This window comes from Eurosta solidaginis, chromosome 3, assembly GCF_040869045.1.
Source record: "Eurosta solidaginis isolate ZX-2024a chromosome 3, ASM4086904v1, whole genome shotgun sequence".
NCBI lineage: Eukaryota > Metazoa > Arthropoda > Insecta > Diptera > Tephritidae > Eurosta > Eurosta solidaginis.
Genome location: NC_090321.1, coordinates 111,452,401 through 111,472,053, shown reverse-complemented (window position 1 = coordinate 111,472,053; position 19,653 = coordinate 111,452,401). Strand labels below are relative to the sequence as shown.

General features: G+C 41.4%; 1 pseudogene; it reads right to left on the bottom strand.

The window, feature by feature from the left end:
• Positions 1-12,109: 12,109 nt before the first annotated feature.
• LOC137245964 (tRNA-dihydrouridine(20a/20b) synthase [NAD(P)+]-like) lies at positions 12,110-19,517 on the bottom strand (annotated as a pseudogene).
• Positions 19,518-19,653: the final 136 nt, after the last annotated feature.

The window sequence follows — 19,653 nt, the reverse complement described above, 5'->3', positions numbered from 1 at the left end:
GCAATTATAATTTGTTATTATTATGCGCCCCACAAGCATTTATAATACTAAACGAATGAAATGCCATTTCCTCTGCTCTTTGAATGAGCATCTAATGTCATTATCTATTTTCTTATTTGTATTTTTATTTCACATTGTAATACTCTAGAAATTGTAAATATTTTCGAGAAAATAAAGACTATACAATACAATACAATACACCATCAGCCTGTGTTTGTGCATGCAAATTTTTAGCGTCTTTCCAGGTGCGAACATTGCCATTAATAATAAGTGGTTTTTTGATGAATATCTTTAATTCAGACAAAGCGTTAATATTAAGGAACTTCAGACTTGGCAATTGAAGTTTATTTCGCCTTGTCCATTCACCTACAAAATTTCACGAAGCACTTTTATAAACATTCTCACTATAAAAAAAAGTTTGCAAATATATTTTGTTTGCTATTCATTTGTTAAATTGTAGTTTTAAACTGTGCAAAATGTTAGAATATACCAACAAGTGGCAAAAATTATTTCACTTGCAAAGTGTGAAATCACCCTTAGCCAAAGCAAGTGTCAAGTTCTTCTTCTTATGCTTTGCTTGTAGCAAAAGTTGGAAGTTCATGTCAGATGGTGCCAGTTTCGCTCAAACTGCGGTTCTGCAAAAAAATACGTACAATCTACTCATAATGCATAAGATTTAGTTAAACGCATCTTTATGAAAAACTGCTTATGTGATGGTGCTTTGTATGACATGAAAGAGTAGTATTGTTGCAAACAAAGCTTAATAAGAAGAATTCAACTTTTGATTTGGCTAATGGCCGAGGCACAATGAAGCTCTTCATATGTTCCTGCTGTGTTAACAGTGCTTCGCCCCTTTTAATGGGCACGACCACTCACAAATTGTCATCAAAGTACACTAACGGTAGTCCAAGGAAACTGGCAGTTTCAACAGGGGAGATTGGTGTTAGAGGCATAGATTCCACCATACAATTGAAACGAGAGTTGGTGTCATGTGGGAACACATCGCATGCCGGACATACATTACGTAAACTTTTTAGAAATTAATAAAAGTCCGCTTTTTAGAGGTGTTAGAATTTGCTGGTCGCTGTATTGAAAGAGTATAGACAGGTGGTCAGATATCAAGTAAGCATCGGCTGCCATTCGACGCAGTTTATGAGCCCTGCGCTGACGATGCAAATGTCTGGCCAGCTGTGACAGTTTCCTGCAATCCGAGTGGGACAGCGCCGTTTATCGTACATAAATCTATTTGCTCTGCTACCTGCCTGCCTCTTTTGTCGACTGACAAGCTTGTGACGGACCTTTCCTTATGTCGCGGTAGAACTCGGTCGGTCCAGGATTCCCTAGAATGGAGTTAGGTACCTAGTAAAAAGAAACCCTGTAATTATATATAAACGTATGTATTTTATTCAAATTATTATTTTCACTTAGGTCTAACCCTGGCTAATTAAAGGGCAGCGGAGGTAAAAGCCACCCACTAATCCTTCCGGTTGATAAGGGTGAGAACCGCCCAACAAATATACTGACTAAGCACTCGTGAGGTGAAAGCCCTCAGGTGTACTACTCGCTGATCAGTTTAACCACCCGACTACTATGCCTAGCTAGTCCTATCTAACTACTGAATTTACTTAAGGATTTGTCGCCCTTTTATACTAATTTGCGCTTAAACAAACGGCGATATTCCAATAGCAATGCTTATCCACTAAAATTATATTATAATTCAAGTTCTACATGTATGTAAATATGCATTTGGCATAAAAATCAGGTATTTGATATGTTTATATAAAATAATATGTATATAAATGCGGCATTTAATACTTTACAAACATAATATAAATATGTATATGTTAATTTATGTGTACATAGGTAAATAATTCAATTAATTCAGAAAGTATTTAGATTTTAATTTCAATTCAAAATATACGTTTATAGTGTTGTGGGGAACTCCAAAGCCTTCGGGCCCTCACACTCTCCCCTCACCTGCTAGAATCAGGTCTATCCTTACGAGGCCGGTTCTAGCTAGCTATGAGACTCAGCACATCAGTTCGGTAGACAGGTGGAATCTTCTTCGGCACCGTCGCAAATCTGCAGTCATATCTGTCGGCACTGGGCCCGTCGAAAGTAAAACTCGCCTTATGGCGATCTTAGGGGAGTCGTCTGTGGTTCTTACCGCCGCGTACCTGTTCATGTTCGAACTTCACTTTTCCATGTTGACTCACTTTTTGGTTGTCCTTCAGGTTGCGCCCCGTATTTATACAAATCCATCTTGCGTACTAAACTATTATTTTCCAGGTGTCGTTCTATCCTGAAACATATTTTTGCGTTGTTGGTTGTGCTTTGCAGGAAAGTTCCACTTGTTGCGATTGGTTTTGTTTGATTTTTTTTTGCATTCTTCTTTATTCCTCTTTTGCTGTGTTGCTTAGTGGTGAATGTTTTGTTAGACGGTCAGTGACGCTAGCAGAGGCTTGTATTGTATGGGTAGGTAGGTTGAACTGGCCGGTCCATGAGGACCTCACATAGACTGATTGAGTCTGTAGTGTTACCAGAAGTTTGTTTTAACGACCAAACTGAAAAACCCTATCAAAAACCAGGACCTATGTTATAAAATAACTCCGTCCTCTTGGCAAATACTAGAAGCTTCCTAGGACTTAAGCCACTTGCTGCTTCTAGATCTGACAGCTGTATCACTCCTAATAGCTGGAGTCTTAGCCTGGCAAGTGCAGGGCACGAGCACAGAACGTGCTCGATCGTTTCCTCCTCCAACCCGCCCATTTTGCAACATTATTGAAAGCCCCTGCAATGTCCAAGAAGACTCCTAGAGCATACTCCTTATATTCCAGGGATTTCTCTATGCTTATTACCATCCTATGCAATGCGGTGTCTACCGACTTGCCTTTCGTGTACGCATGCTGTGTTGTGGAGAGCAGCTTTTCATCCACGTTGGACTTTATGTACACATCTATCAGCCTCTCAAAGGTTTTGAGCAGAAATGATGTTAAGCTAATGGGTCTATAGTCTTTGGGATACACGTGACCGATCTTCCCCGCCTTTGGTAGAAAAGCTACACGAGCAGTTCTCCAAGAGTGCGGTACATGATTCAGTCTTATGCACCCATCGAATATTATTTTAAGCCATTCCACGACCGCCCTACTTGAGACTTGTAGCATGGCCGGGAATATACCATCTGGGCCCGGCGATTTAAACTTAGAAAACGTCTTCACTGCCCACTCGATCTTGGTATCGGTCACCAAGCCCGGTACCACTAGCTCCGTGATTGAAGTGTGAGTGATGTCTGCTGGTTCTTCTAAACCGTCTCCCGATGGGAAATGTGTATCGAGAAGCACCTCAAGGGATTCCTCACTATCACGTGACCATTCCCCGTTCTCTTTCTTTATTAGTCCCTGGACTATGTTTCCCTTTGCTAGGACTTTTTTCAACCGTGCTGTTTCACTGGAGCACTCTATGTCCGTACAGAAACTTTTCCATGAGTTCCTCTTCGCCCTGGTAATTTCACGCTTGTAGATCCTCAGTAGATCCCTGTACTCGTCCCGACACGCTTCGCTTTCCGCGGTCTTTGCGAGTTTAAACATTTCTTTTACCTGTCTTCTTAGAAGACTCAGCTCATTGCTCCACCATGGCGGCTTTGCTTTTCCTCTGAATCTTCTTATAGGGCAAGCTTTGTTATACGCAGTCATAAGCGTCCTTGTTAGGAATTCATTCGACTCCTCCAGTTCCTCTACATTAGCAACCTCTTTGGGTTGTCCCAGTTTCATTTCTACATGTTTCTGGAATTTAGTCCAATTCGTTGCCCTAGGGTTTCTAAAGGTTCCTCCCTTCTCTACCCTCTTTAGTGGGATGCTGAAGCTTATATACGCATGGTCGGAGAAGGATGGTCTATCGAGAACCATCCAATCATACCTTGATATATCACGCTCGGAGCTCAATGTAATATCCAGATCATTGCTGGTTGTTGGACCAATGTATGTAGGAACATTTCCCCTGTTGGCTATCTGCAAATTGGTTTGCAGGATGTAACAAAATAGAGATTCGCCTCTCTCGTTCGTATCTGCTCCTCCCCACGCATTGTGGTGCGCATTTGCATCTGCGCCTATGACCAACCGCCCTTTGCGCCCTTCCTCCTGTACTAGCCTTTTGCACTCCATCGGTGGAACCTCCGCAGCATGGGCCATGTAGCAGGACGCCAGGATAAATGCCTGCTTATTCTTTTGCTCAACGGCCACCGCTACGAGTTCATCGGTGGTGTAATTAGGCAGCATATATGAATGCAGTTGTTTCCTTACCATTACTACAGCTCGCACCCGTCCTTCCGTTTGTGCGTAGTAAACGCCAAACCCGCGCGCGCTAAGTCCAGAAACCTTTCCTCCCGATGAGAGCCACGGCTCCTGGATCAGCGCCACGTCAAACGAACCCTCCTCAAGGGTTAGGAGGAGTTCGCTCGACGCCACTTTACTGTGTTGGAGGTTTATCTGTAGGACTCGCAGCACCATTGGGCTGTTTGTCCCCCTCCAGCACCTCCGTCTTGACGTCGTCGTCCTCCTCTTGCCCTTTTGGTTTAGAGTATTCGAGGCCCCCTTCAGCCCCTCGTGAATGTTGTGCCGTGTGTTCCTCTGTGCGAGTCACAGCACCATTTAGCGGTTGGTCCTCTTCTAGCACGTTCGTGGTGAAGTCGGGGACCTCCACCTGTCTTTTTTCCCTTAGGCTTCTGAGGTCCTTTTCGACTTCGCCCACTTCCAGCGTGTTAGGATTTTTATCCTCGGGACTTCTTTTCCTGAGTCGCATGTAAATTTTGCCAGTGCCAAAGGACATTTTGCCGAGCTGCGTGTACAAAATATCCTCCGCCTGCTTGTTTATTTGGAAGACGTAGAACTGACCATCCTCGGTAGGCCGAGATACAGTAAGTACCTTCCAATCCTGTGTCGGTATGTTCGGATTCTGATTCTGCAGAAGTCGCAGTGTATCCTCCGACTTCATCACGCATGGTATCCATACCTTAACTTTTGGTACCGTGGGGATTTGCGCTTTATCCACCACCTCAAACCGCGCGTTCGTGCCTTGCCTTTGGAGGTTTGGAACGACTTCCTCCAGCCACCGCAAACTCGCGATGTTGTCGCACGCTATCATCTTCACACCATTATACCATCCCCCCGAATCAAAGGTTGGAAGGGGCTTACTTGGTTGTTCCCGCATCATCTTAAGCATTAAGCTAATAAGCTCCCTTTCCACAGATCTCCACCTTTCAGTAGCCATTTGTCCGAACGGACTGCTACGATCAACCAGCGCCACAGTCAGTGACTGCTTTGCCACATCACTCATCTTCTCGGGAAAAGCAGGAGTCTTAGTGTTATCTCCCTTTGGAACCTCCGAGAACACCGGAGTCTTCGCGTTAACTCCCTTTATCGCCTCCGAGAAAGCCGGAGTCTTAGCGTTATCTCCCTTTGGCTTATCTCCTACTTCCGTAGTTGGAACTTCCCTCTGACTGGCAGCTTTCGAGGTAGTTGCTACCTCGCTATTGGAACCCATCTGTCTTACAGCTTTGGGCCTACTTGTCTTGTCTATGCGACTGCCCTGCCTCGCGGCTCTAGGACTGGGTCCTTTCTGCCTCTTGAAAGCAGGCTTGTCGCCTTCTGCCGAACGTTGCCTCTTCATTCTGCCATTCGACGCTTCTTCCTCCTCGTACCGGTTGCAGAACCGAGGGTTTCTCGCAGCAAACCTTTTGAACTGCCTTCGACCTACTTCTACCGCTTAATGGGCCCATTCCAAGCGCTCGATCTCCACTTCTGTTGGGTCGACCACTGCTCCCAAGCGTTGTACAATTCTTAGTGCTGCACGGAACTGCGAGAGAGCTCTTTTACTTCCTCTGCTCCGTACCCTTCTCCACTCTTCTACTCCGTTTTCATTTGTGTGCTTCTCCAACACGGAGTTCATTGAATCAGCACTACTCTCGCTCCCCGAGTCCGACGCATCGCTTAATTCGTATTTGTCGTCCTTGGATTGCGACTCAGTCCTCCTCTTTACATCCTCCTTATTACATTCAGGTAATGAGTTGTTCATCTTGGTCGTACGACCACCTGCCCGACAAGGCGGGCTCAGCGGTCCAGTATTATATACGGGGAAAGAACCGTCCGCCACAGCAGCGCCCCTTACTGCGGTAAGGCCATAAATACTTCCCGAGATGGCCCGGTATCGGGAAGGCTCCGTTCGAATACAGCCGAATTTATCCCCTGGCTGCAAATCGTCCAATAGGCACGGTCCGCATAACACCCTGGATTAGGGGGTTGGCAGTTCTTGGTCACCGACATCCCGCCGCCCTCCTATGAGGCGAAACGGCGTAGATGTCAGTCCTAAACAGCTCCGCCTCATAGTCGGGCGCTATGGAGTTCGGCTAAGCCCTCACACCAACGACAAGGTGCCTACCCTAGTGAGGGAAGGCACAGTGGTATGCACAGTGGTATGGTTTCGTATCTACCGAAAGATTTATATGACATAAGAAAAAATATTTGTTTGCAAAAAAAATATATTAAATATATAGCCGTATGGTAGGCAGTGGATATGGTAAGATATATGTACGTGTATATGTAAAGCAATGTATGCAAGATATTATATGATGTATTATTTACAACATGTACGTCCCAAATATCGACCATTCTGAACACCCACGTCGATGGCACTACGCTGCCGACTGTCCCAACACCTCAAAATCTTGGGTGTGACGTTTGATCAGGATCTATATTTTGGTGAGCTCGCAGCCGCGATTGTACCGAAAATCCAGAGCCGTAAAAATCCTCAAATCTTTTGCTGGCAGTACTTGGGGAAAAGAGAAAGAAACGCTCATTACTATTTACAAAGCAATTGGTCAGCCGATTGCATGTTACGCGTCCCTATATGATCGCCAAGCCTAAAAACTACACACTGGAAGAAGCTACAGGCCTGCCAAAATACTGCCCTCAGAACCGCCACGGGCTGTCTTCTTATGCCCCAGAACACCATCTACATAATAAGGCGAGAATACTCGCCATCAGGGAGAGAAATGAGATGCTAAGCAAACAGATCCTGGTGAATATCCAGAAACCTGGGCATCCCAACAGACATCTGATTGATGAGCCAACACCACCCAGGGGCTTAAAGCGTCATCTCCGTAACCATTATGACGAAATACGGCACCAGAGAACTCAGCCGTATGAAGCAAAAAGCACAAGCAGGTCCTCAGTGAACTCCACAAACAGGCACCGGACCTTTATGCCAGCAATTGCCCGGTGAATCCACTAATCAAAGAACAGTACCCAAACCTTGCGGAAGAGGAACGCACACTCCCCAGGGAAATGCGAGTCACTCTAGCTCAACTTCGATCTGGATACTATAACAGGTTAAACTCTTACCTATCCAGAATCAACCCCGATATACAAAATGTATGCCCTGCTTGCAATGTGTCCCCACATGACACCAACCATCTCTTTAATTGTCATGTGAAACCAACGCCTTTAACACCCCTCACATTATGGTCCACCTTGTTGATACAGCAAGTTTCCTTGGACTCCCGTTAGAGGATATTGATGACAATTTGTGATGGGATTGGGCGAAGCACTGCTACAACAACAACAACAGTAATCTTATCGCTACAACAACAACAACAGGATCTGGCTTAAGGTAAGGCCAATCTTGGCTGCACTACGCAGCACTGCACTTCACTGCAAAATATTCTTTGCATGTATGCTTATGGGGCAATTCACATCTCCTGCTAGCAGCACTGCGTGAGCAGGCACAGCGCTTCAAATTCAATCAAACCTGCATGGGGAAGTTTCGCGCAGTGCTGCTGCCGTTAGGTGTGAATTACTTGACTGCATTACGCCGTGCGGCAACATTTATTTGAGCATGAGAAAAAATTATATTTGGGAATTATCCAAAGAAATTGGAGCAGAATTTGGTGCAACAAGTGTTTGACTGTAATCAATTGACCAAAGAGCAAATGAAGACACCAAAGGCTCAAAAGTGGTCTTTCCGATATTATCGTTATGCCTGCTGATACAGAAGCCATCGATTCTAATACAATCGCCACTTTTTTGCGAAAATGATGGATCACAATTAAAAACGCAAATTCAACCCATTACAAATGAAATTGAAAGATATCTAGTTAATACTAGGTTCAAACACACACCAAATTGGCAATTTATACTGTTTGGGCAATTTATTACGCAATTTGTTATATAATAAATTGTAATAATAAATTGCCAATTTAAAAAAAATTGCGTAATAAATTGTTTCAAACTGCAAATGCAACATTGTAAAGTGTGTTTATTGAGTATACTTAAACGTCAATTACGCATGGCTGAACTATATAGTTGGCTCATCTAATCAGCTGATCTTATGTCTGTCATTTCACTGGAGTTGGATTGTCAAAAGAAGATGGCGAAATCAAAATGAAACAAAAGCATTGAACACATTTTCTTACAACACACAAAAATTTCAAAGTTTTATGTTTTCATTCCATTTCATTTGCCTAATAATGTGCGTGTTCATTTTGACAGTCTGAACAAAGGTATGTTCTTGCTGTAGAGATGAGCCAACCAGCTATCAAATTACTATTGTGTAAGCTAAATCGAGTTGTATGAACAGCACTCAATTTAAATCGAAATTTCCTCAATTTATTTTTCTGTTTGAATATAGTATAAAAGCGATATATATAAGTTGTACATATATTAAAGTAAAACAATGTAAAATGGATATACATATATAAATATAAAAAAATTGTATATCATATTTTACTAATTATATATACATGTATTGAATTAATTTGGGCTGAGTTTTCTGGCGCCAATTCAGAGAACCAAATGACATCAACCTTCCTTCACCGCCTTCTTCCAATTCAGGGGGGATCCCTTTACTTTCCTGCAGCTAAATGTGGGTGTCGCAGAGGATAATTACGGGGCGGAATGTCATCATCTTTTCCATAGCCGGGACTCTTCTTCTCCTTTCCTCTTCTTCCCTTAAGCGATTATAAGCAATTAGTGAAAGCCCCGCCACATTAGCAGTTTTTCACATAGATGCGTTTAATGCAATCTTATAGCTCCGACACATAAGCAGTTTTTCACATAGATGAGTTTAACACATGCTTATGCATTATGAGTAGATTGCACGTATTTTTATGGAGAATGGTAGAAATAGCGACACGTGCGCCACCTGATATTGAAAAGTAGCCAATTCCCCAATTGTGTTCCAAGCAAATCATAAGAAGAAGAAATTGACATTTGCTTTGGCTAAGGGTGTTGGCACACTGTGCAAGTGAAATTATTTTTCCCACTGGTTGGTAAATTTTCTAACATTTTTCGCAATCAAAAACTGCAATATAACAATCGAATACGACACAAAATATGTTAGCAAGTATTTTTGTATGTGAATGGGCAAGGCGTAACAAACTTCAATTGCCAAGTGTGAAGTTCCTTCATATTTACAAACGCAACATCTTGGTTGATTGTGGCGATGTTATTGGAATGCATAAGCTTGTGTTAAACCCATCTATATGAAAAATTACATTGTACCGCGGCCTTTATGAATTCCAGTAACATCGCCACAATCAACAAAGATGTTGCGTTTTTAAATATAAAGGAACTTTAGACTTGGTAATTGAAGTTTATTTCGCCTTGTCCATTCACATACAAAGTTTCACGAACCACTGTTATAAACATTCTCACTATAAAAAAAAGTTTGTAAATATATTTTGTTTCCTATTCATTTGTTATATTGTAGTTTTAAACTGTGCAAAATGTTAGAAAATACCAACAAGTGGCAAAAATTATTTCATTTGCAAAGTGTGAAATCACCCTTAGCCAAAGCAAGTGTCAAAATCTTCTTCTTATGCTTTGCTTGTAGCAAAAGTTTGAAGGTCATGTCAGATGCCGCCAGTTTCGCTCAAACTGCGGTTCTCCATAAAAATACGTACAATCTACTCATAATGCATAAGATTAAGTTAAACGCATCTCTATGAAAAACTGCTTATGTGACGGGGCTTTGTATGACATGAAAAAGTGGTATTGTTGCAAGCAAAAGGCCGTGACACAATGATATTTTTCATATAGATGCGTTTAACACAAGCTTATGCGTGACAGTAACAGCGGCACAATCAATGATGCAAGATGGCGTATTTGTAGACAAAAGTCAGCTGATGTATATTTTCGCCAAATGTGTAAATTTGTTTATCTACAAAAAGTGTAACGCTTTTGCGTTACGAGCAGGCAACAATTTTCACAAAAGAACGAAATACCCCTGCTTTTTAGAATAGGACAAAAAATATTTACAACCCTTACGCGCATTGGAGTAATTTTTGAATTAGCTTTCTTAATCTTTTCATTTTACCTCTCTTGGCAAAATAATGAATTTCATACTTGTTAAAATTATACTTCTTTCATATATATTATCATTATATATAAATTATACGCTTGCATCAACTTCAAAAAGGGAAAGGGGGAAATTGGAAGATTAAAAAACTTTTACAGACAATCACTTCGCTGCCCTCCTAATCCCGAATGATGCCCATCAAGGTGAGCATGCATTCCGCAAGGTCATCGAATCCGCGTCGACTGGTTTTATCCCCGCCGGAAGAATCCAGCGGATGCCGCAACTCTAGTGAGAGAACGTGGGCTTATAAGATAGCATGACTCTGGCGACCCCCAAATAAGGGATATTAACCAAGGGATCAGACAGCTTGCGAATAAACACAAGCGGGTGAGATGGGAGGAGCTATGGTCTACCGTAAGCTCCCTATTGAACCCAACTAAGTACAACGACAAAATATCCATCGCATTCGGCGATAAAGTTCTATTAGTTTCAAAAAAATGCGCGAGCGCCGTCTGACGACAATAAGTAATGCATTATATGTTTGAAAAAGTCAGACGGCGAGCCAATAGACGCGTACACAAGCATAAACCCAAGGTGCCCCAATTACCATCACAGCCAAAGAGGTTGAAGATGCCATCGTTCATGCTACACCATCTAAAGAAGATGGCTCCGACGGCATACGGCCTGGGAAACCAGCTAACAAAAGAGATTCTTATCGTCCGATATCTCTCTTATCGCCAGTAGCCAAGACACTTGAAGCCATTCTGCCCCCCAGTCCCCATTTCACTGTAAACTTGCGTCTTGACAATTATCAGCATGGCTTTCGAAAACTACACAGCTCAACCACCATGCTAAAAGCCATCAACACGTAGATGAATTGCGGATTGAATCAAAAACCCCACTATAGGACAAGTACTCATAGCGCTAGACTTATGAAGAGCTTTTGATACAGTCAAACATGGCACGTTACTTCAAGACTTGGAAGGGTCCTCCCATCCTTCATGTTTCAAAAGGTGGACGGCAAATTATATGGCTTCGCCATCAAAAGGAGTCACCATAGTAGCCTACGCCGATGACTGCACGATAATATTCACCGGTCCGGGCCCATCCAACAATGAGCTATGTAATAAAATAATCAACCAACTCTCTGATCTCTTCATCGTCACCCACCAAATCAACGGTGACCTTATTTACAACATGGACACGGCAAATGTCGACGATATTGAACATCCACGTCGATGGCATTACGCAACTGTCTTACAACAAAAAATACTGGAAGTGACGTTCGATCAGAATCTGAATTTAGGCGGGCACGAAATTGTACCTAAAATCCAGAGCCGTAATAAAATTCCCTAATCTCTTGCCCGCAGCACTTGAGGTGAAGACAAAGAAACGCTCATTACCACTTAAAAAACAATTGGCCGGCAGATTGCATTCTACGCGTCCCCGATATGGTCGCCAAGCCTAAAGGTTACTCACTGGAAGAAAATACAGGCCTGCCAAAATATTTCCCTCAGAACCGCTACGTCCCCAGAACACCACGAAGCACTGCTAAAACAACAAAAACAACCACATTGAACCGCAAGGTGGTGCCAATAATATAGGTCACAATTTTTAAGGGGATTTTTCAGACAAAACGTTTTTAGCACAATTGACACCATCAGCTAAACCAAGCCTAAGGGTGGGTCTTTAAATTTAAGACAGGTTCTGTAAAAAACTTTATTTTTCTCGATATTTATTATTTACATAAGTTTAGCACCTCTTTTATCCATATTTTTATTCGCCCAATTCATTAAGTAAATAGTATTGTGAAAAAGCTGCCTTCTAATTCAAAATCATTTTCGTTATTAGGTGCCGACACCTTATATTTGAATTCGCAGCTGATGATTTATTAACTTGCACCCCGTCATATTTCAGTTGAGGATATATACACTTAGTATATTCCAAGAAACTACTATACGATTGTGTGCGGGGCTTTAAGCCATAACGTTCTTCAAAAAATTCAAATATTTGTTGCTTGCTCGTAAAATTGTTGAACTCAAAGCTCAGCATCCTTTTCATATGACTGATCCATATCATGTTGGTGATGAAAACATTGAATATGTATGTGATCACCAGTATGTGTGGCAATATCCAACCATTGCTGCACACATTCCATCGATGTTTCGGCTTCCCCGCAGTGTTCTTTAGAAAGTGTAGAATTTGAAAGTAAGCCTCGTACTGCAATTACACCACCAGCCTGTGTTTCTGTATGCAAACTTTTAGCGTCTTGCCAGGTGCGAACATTGCCATTAATAATAAGTGGTTTTTTGATGAATATCTTTAATTCATACAAAGCGTTAATATTAAGAGGATCTGATACCTTCTGCTACATTTTTCGTCCATGCAATGTCAAAAATGTGGCACCACATTTTTATAGTTGACGTGCCAGTTCCACTGTAGATCGTACTGATTGCTCTCCACTGCCATTTAATCAGCATAATTTTATCGATATGCTAAATTTGATTGGTAGCACACGCCTTGTAGCTTCTACAATATCTTTAACCAGTTCTGGATGTCTCAGCATAATACAGCCATATGCTTTAAAAATTGCCCATGATTGCGGACAGCCACAATTCAAATCCATGCCATCAACATATGGATATATTAACTGGGCTGGTAAGGAGAATTTATGCGCATCGCACGCTGCGAATTGTGATATACAAGCAATGTCCTCTAACTAATGGTAAATTCATTATCACGCGCCTTTTTACAATTTATAAATGAATCAGCAATGATTATTGGTGTCAATGCCAATTTCAAACCATGTTGACGAAGAAGCCCCCTGAATGCCAATTTGCTATATCGCACCATTGGCGCGCTGACTTTGTAAATCTATGTGATGTGTTCTTTTCAGTGTTAAAAACATTTAAAATATATATATTTGGCCTTTGGTCATATTATTGCAAGTTAAATTCGCAGATAATCACATTTATTTACATTTTCCAATTTCTCTTCATTTCGACGCTCAACTTGTCTTGCTCAAAATGTCAAATTCTTCTTCTTATGATTTGTTGGCAACAAAATTTGAGAGTTGGCTACTTTTCAATATCAGATGGCGCCAGTGTCGCTCAATCTTCCAATCTCCATAAAAATACGTGCAATCTACTCATAATGCATAAGCTTGTGTTAAACTCATCTATATGAAATCTTTCGCTTTGGCTAATGGCCGAGGCACAATGAAGCTCTTCATATGTTGCTGCTGTGTTAACAGTGCTTCGCCCCTTTTAATTGGCACGACCACTTACAAATTGTCAACAAAGTACACTAACGGCAGTCCAAGGAAACTTGCAGTTTCAACAGGGGAGATTGGTATTAGAGGCATAGATTCCACCATACAATTGAAAAGGTATCATGGTGTCAGTTGGTGTCATGTGGGAACACATCGCATGTAGGACATACATTACGTAAGCTTTTTCGAAATTAATAAAAGTCCGCTTTTTGGAGGTGTTAGAATTTGCTGGTCGCTGTATTGAAAGACTATGGACAGGTGGTCAGATGCCAAGTAAGCATCGGCTGCCATTCGACGCAGTTTATGAGCCCTGCGCTGACGATGCAAATGTCTGGCGAGCTGTGACAGTTTCCTGCAATCCGAGTGGGACAGCGCCGTTTATCGTACATAAATCTATTTGCTCTGCTATCTGCCTGCCTCTGCTGTCGACTGACAAGCTTGTGACGGACCTTTCCTTATGCCGGGTTAGAACTCGGTCGGTCCAGGATTCCCTAGAATGGAGTTAGGTACCTAGTAAAAAGAAACCCTGTAATTATATATAAACGTATGTATTTTATTGAAATTATTATTTGCACTTAAGTCTAAGCCTGGCTAATTAAAGGGCAGCGGAGGTAAAAGCCACCCACTAATCCTTCCGGTTGATGGGGGTGAGAACCGCCAAACAAATATACTGACTAAATACTCGTGAGATGAAAGCCCGGTGTACTACTTGGTGATCAGCTTAACCAGCCAACTACAATGCCTAGCTAGTCCTATCTAACTACTGCATTTACTTAAGGATTTGTCGCCCTTTTATACTAATTTGCGCTTAAACAAACGGCGATATTACAATAACAATGCTTATCCACTAAAATTATATTATAATTCAAGTTCTACATGTATGTAAATATGCATTCAGGTATTTCGTATGTTTATATAAAATAATATGTTTATAAATTTGGCATTTAATACTTTACAAACATATTATAAATATGTATATGTTAATTTATGTGTACATAGGTAAATAATTCAATTAATTCTGTTTATGTACAAAGTATGTAAATTTTAATTTCAATTCAAAATATATGTTTATAGTGTTGCGGGGAACTCCAAAGCCTTCGGGTCCTCACACTCTCCCCTCACCTGCTAGAATCCGGCCTATCCTTACGAGGCCGGTTCTCGTGATCCGCACTCTGTAGCTGTTGCCGTCGTTGTCGTGCCGGAAAGTTCGCTTCCCTCTTTTCTGCTGCGTCTGCTGAATGTGTGCCTCAATTTTTTTCAGGAGAGCTTCTGGGAGAGGATTGACTCCCGAGTTATTCCCCCGCGTGTCGAGTATTGTGGATTCATTGAGCCATCATTCGATATCGCCGATCAGGTCTTGCGAGTTGCTGACTTCTCCTGTGTCGTGGGACAGTTGCTGGCCTCGTTTTCCGACGAAATCGAGATATGTGTCGGCGCCCTTACCATTGCTTCACCCTCGTCTTCGTATCCCGAGCTGCATTGTGATACCGTTTCGTAAGCCGCGCTGTATATCGGGCCTTCGTCTTCGGAGATGATCTGCCCGAACTGTTCCGTACAGACGCTGGCAAATTTCGCTGAACTCTTCCGCAATGCTGTCTTCGTAGACCAGGCTACCAACCGAGCTGGCTTCTTCGACGGTAGACTCCTCCTCTGTTGACACTGGGCCCGTCATATCTGTTGACACTGGGCCCGTCGTATGTAAAACTCGCCTTAAGGTGATCTTAAGGGAGTCGTCTGTGGCTCTTACCACCGCGTACTTATTCATGTTCGAACTTGAATTTTCCATGTTGACTCACTTTTTGGTTGTCCTTCAGGTTGCGCCCCGTATTTGTATTTGTATTTGTATTTATTAGGCAATTCATCCCAGCACAACAATTTGACAAAAATTATTTTACAGTGCTAGTCGGTAAAAGGCATAAAATAGGAACAATCTAATCTTGAAACTTAAACCTAATGACTATGGCTAAGAAAAGGTTACAACAAATAATATATTTAATAAATAGTAAATAGATAAATAAGGAATGATAGAGTACATTTGCTTAGAAGGAATCAGTATTTTAATTGTCTAGGTTATTATAGAAACTTGTTAATTCTTTATTGAAGAGCAGAGCATTGCTTATAAGCCTAAGTCTAGAAGGGAGCGAGTTCCAAAGACGTATGGAATTAATGAAGAACTGGCGATCAGATATTAGCATACGATGTCTGAAGTGGGTAAGGAGAACAGATCTAGACGACTGGAGAAAATTTAGCCTCCGATACAGATAGTCAGGTTCCTTCATATATATTAATTTATGTAGCGTAGTGAGCGTTTTAAGTTTAATAAGGTTATCGAAAGAAATGTTTAGCAACCTGTAAGCATGTTGAGAGACGTGGTCAAGTCTTTTCAACCCATAGACGTATCTAGCAATGTTGTTATACACAACATTAAGTTTCCTCTTACATACATAGTCACAATTGGAGTAAACCTCACAACCATAAAGGAGCGTAGGTATTAAGTACGCTTTTGCTATTAGTAGACGAATATGTAACGGAGTAAAATATTGTGTAAGCCAGAGTGTACGAAGCATCCCATACACTTTTCCCACTGTGCGGAAGATGTGATCTTTCCATGTCAGGGTTTTGTTAAAAACTATACCTAGATTTTTTGCCGTGTCAACGTATTCTATAATAGTGTTGTCTAAGATTAAATTTTCCATTCCACTTTTATCTAGTGACCTTCTATGAATGACTATACATTTCGACTTCTTAGGGTTAAGACATAAGCCGTTCATAGAAGCCCACGTACCAATTTGACACAAATCGTAATTTAAGTTATTAATACATGAACTGGTACGATCACTAGGACAGCACATATACAATTGTACGTCGTCAGCATAAATGTGAATATTACAATACTTGAGAACACCAGGCAAATCGTTTATATACAAAACAAATAACAGGGGACCAAGGATTGAGCCTTGTGGGACTCCTCTTAAAACACTGACGAAGTCAGACTTTCTGCTACCAACACTTACTGCCTGAGTTCGGTCGGCCAAATACGATCTGATTAGGGCTGTTGCACAGTTGGAGAAATTAAATAGGTTGTCCAGCTTCTTGCAGAGAACGGTGTGGTCGACCGAGTCAAACGCTTTTGAATGGTCGAGAAGAGTCAGGAAAGCAGTAAAATTTTTGTCAACTTGTTCTCGAATATCCTCTATCACCGATAGGAGCGCCGTTTTACAGCTACGATTTGACCTGAATCCAGACTGGGAATCTGTGAGAAGGTTATTATTCTGCACATAAGTATTTATCTGGCAGTGCAAAATTCGTTCGACGACCTTGGAAAGGAAAGGCAGAATAGCTATAGGCCTATACTCCTTGTTTTGCTTGGGGATTGGGATTACCTTAGCAACTTTCCAACATTTGGGAAATACACAGGACGTCAGCACAGAGTTAACCAAGTAGGTTAAGTGAGGAAGGATTTTAGGAAGAATTATTTTTAAAAATTTCGGACATATACCATCGAACCCCATAGCATTAGACTTTACTGAAAGAATGGCTTGAACGACATCACACTCATCGACACTAGCAAACTCAAGAGGACCAAAATCAACATTAGCGCGAATACAATAATTATCAGCACATATATTGTCAGTTGAGATTGGCAGATTTACAAAATTTATATTTATCTCATTAATGTCTACATCAGGGAGGACAGAAATATCACATTTGGATTTTCCGATACCAATATGTTTAATCGACTTCCAGGTTTCCTTCGAACTCAAAGCAGCACTAAACTTGCTATTATAAAATTTCTGCTTAGCTGACCTAATGGCTTTGTTTGCAGCGATCCTAGCTGTTTTGAAGCAGTTGTGAGCCTCCAGGGTTTTGTATCTTTTCCATCGTGAGTAAGCAAGGTTACGCTGGTGAATTAAGTGTTTTAGATTGGCACTAAACCAAGGGGTATTATTGTGTGTAGCAGCTTTGAGTTTCACTGGCATATAGTTGTCGAAAAGCCTAATGATATGGTTCTGTAGGAATGATGCCTGATCATCGACCGATGTCAGTGTACGAATCAAGCTCCACTCAACCGACTCCACCGCTGCATTAAGGGAACTGTAATCTATGCTTCTAAAATCACGATATGTAAAGGAACATTGTATGTGTGACGTTTGGAAGTTGTAACTAAGAAATATTAGATCGTGTTTTGAAAAGCAAGATGCCGACAATTGATCGTAGTGGAGCAATTTCAGGGGATCATTCACAAAAAATAAATCCAGCAAAGAAGAATTTGAGTCAGTAAAGTGTGTAGGTGAAGTTAAATTGGTGGGAAAAAGTCCAAGAGACTCCATACTTAGCTTTAGAGTTGAGTCGACGAGAAGGTTGGAGTTGAAATCCCCAGCGATGATTATATTATCATAGCTTATAAGTAGAGGCTCGAGAAATTCAATAAAGCCAGAGAAGTCAACTCCACGATTAGGTCTGTATGCACAGCCGATAAGAAGCCTTTCATTATTTACAGAGAACACTTTTACGAACACATATTCGACAAGATCACTTGGACTAGCACTGCAGCAAAGTTTACAGGATAAACTACTTTTAACATATATAGCAACACCACCACCATGACCACGTCTATCAGCCCTGAAAAGTTGATATCCATTTAGTTGCACCAAATCATTTTTGTGACATGAAGAAAACCAGGTTTCGGAAATACATATAACATCTATATCAGAACCCTCAGATATGAATCTCAATTCATCCAGCTTTTTATATAGGCTTTGCGCATTAAGATGGATGACTTTGAGCCCTTTAGTACGTTTGTTGAATACGCGCAACAGTGTATGTAAGCAGTCTTTGGAACTAGACAACCTATAGTCTAGGACCATCACTATATATGTGATATAAAGAATGCTCTGCGATGCGTAACAATAAAGACAACATAAGTGATTGTTTACAAGTATGATAGGGAGAGATAAAGACAGAAACGAACAGACTCAAGAACTTAAGTAATATACCATACATAGAAATTAATTTATTGATCATTATTCGTTGGCGCATCATCAACTCGAAAGGAACTCGCGCTTTCTTCGCCGGTATTCTCAAGACGCTCTAGAAAATCCAAGCTATGTATTGCTTCAGGGCTGGCGTTGGCTGTTCGTCTGATATGTACCAGACCCTTCTTAGAAAAAACCGCCACCACCTTCCTTTTCTTCTTTAGACGGATCGCTGCCTTGAAGATCGCATAGTTTTGCCTAGACAGCGAAGCATTTACATAAATCGGAGCATTTGAATTTATGCCCACATGAACTAATTGCAGGCCCTTGATGTTTGGATTGTTTTGGCGCCTAAAGGTGCCTATACTTTTTAGCAATTTGTTTCTGTCTGTCGGCGACTGAAATTTGATTATTACGGCCGGATCTGTCACGCTGTTGTCTATTTTCCGTAGCCGAAAAATGCTCATTATAGGTATTGGTTGCAATCTAAGAGTGGAACAGAGGTGATGAAAGACACTTGCTAAGTTTTCTCCTTCCTTAAAGGGAATTCCGTGTACACGGACTTCACTTGCGGCAATATGGCTCTCTTGCTTTGACGCATTGTTTTTGAGTTTTTTTACTTCCTCTTCGAGATAACCAACGCGCTCGAACACACTCTCCAGCTGAGTAACTCTTGCATTAAGCTCACTGACCTCTTTCTTCAGCACCACAAATTTGTCTTCTAGTTTTTTGCATACGAATTCGATGAGCCTTTTTTCCGAGTCCAAAATTTGCTTAGCAATCAGATCGTTGAACTTAGCAAATCGCTGATCCATGCTTTGCATTAAACTAGGAGAGAAGCCGCTGATCCGTTGCACCTTTTTGGCGCTATCAACCTCGTTATTAAGGTCGTCACCACGACGTTTACCATTGACTTGATCCATGGTGTTCGAAAAAAATGGGCCAAAAAAAAAAAATATTGCTCCAAGAAACTGGGTGGCAGCTCTAACGCAGCTTAGATTATTATTATGACGCAGGCTTCAAGTTTAGCATAGACGCAAACCACAAAATAAAGCTTGA